Below are 920 nucleotides of genomic sequence, written 5' to 3' on the forward strand. Positions count from 1 at the left end.
GGGGGCGGGCGCGGGCGGGGAAGGTTCTTCGTGACGAGCCGCTGGTCACGACACGTCTGGCACGAAACGCCTTCTTCGCTTTAGCCTTTAGCAGCTTTGGCGCCAAACGTAGCTCCGCCGCCGCCGCTGCAAACTTTTGCCCGCACCCCTCTTTCGCAGAGTGAAATTAACCGTTCTGTTGCCAAAGATCAGCCTCGGCAGAGCGAGGTCGGGTCGGGACGGAACAGCGAACACACGGACACGTCGTCTTCTCCTCTGGCTTAGACACTCGTTTGTTGCATCGAGGACACGCAAGCAGAACACTTGTTCGCGTCATGTCTTTGTCTCGCCGTGCTCCGGTCCGAGCGGGATTCCGAAGCGCAGAAATAGACCAGTTCAACTGGCATCGGCCCTCGCGCATCAGGGACTACAGCAGCGCGTTGCAGGCGGGGCGGGGCGGGGCGGGGCGGGTTACAGCGCCGGCGCCAGGAGGGACTGCGTTGGTCGTCGCGGCCGTTGAACCGCTCCGAACGCGTCGTTCCAGACGCCGGGCCCGCCACGCCACGCCCCGCCACGCCCCGCCACGCCCCGCCACCCGTACGTTCGTTCACACTGACATGACGCAGCTCTAAGCACGCGGTGCGTCGTCCGTGATGGCTTTTCCGTCGTGGTCACGAGCCGAGCCGAGCCGAGCGTCGGGAGCAGGGCCTTAGCATCGGTGAGGTGAGACTCGGCTGCTCGGCTGCTGCAGCCTGCCCCCCCCCCCTCCCTACTCCCCAAAGCAGACCTCTCAGGCAAAGCCAAGGGGTATGAGTAATAAATACAATTATTGCCGACTCGTCTCGACTGCAACACCGGAGGGAATTCCACGCCGTGCTCCTGCGGGCGGTACGTGGCAGGGTGGCGTGGTGGGGCGGGACGCTTTGCTATCGACTGCTGCT

General features: G+C 64.2%; 1 protein-coding gene across 2 annotated transcripts in view; it reads left to right on the plus strand.

The window, feature by feature from the left end:
• LOC113213192 (uncharacterized) overlaps window positions 1-920 on the plus strand; it is a 12,302-nt gene that overhangs the window by 2,005 nt on the left and 9,377 nt on the right. The gene's annotated exons all lie outside the window — the stretch shown is intronic.

The sequence above is a fragment of the Frankliniella occidentalis genome, unplaced genomic scaffold, assembly GCF_000697945.3.
Source record: "Frankliniella occidentalis isolate FOCC.00 unplaced genomic scaffold, Focc_3.1 Scaffold5, whole genome shotgun sequence".
Taxonomy (NCBI): Eukaryota; Metazoa; Arthropoda; class Insecta; order Thysanoptera; family Thripidae; genus Frankliniella; species Frankliniella occidentalis.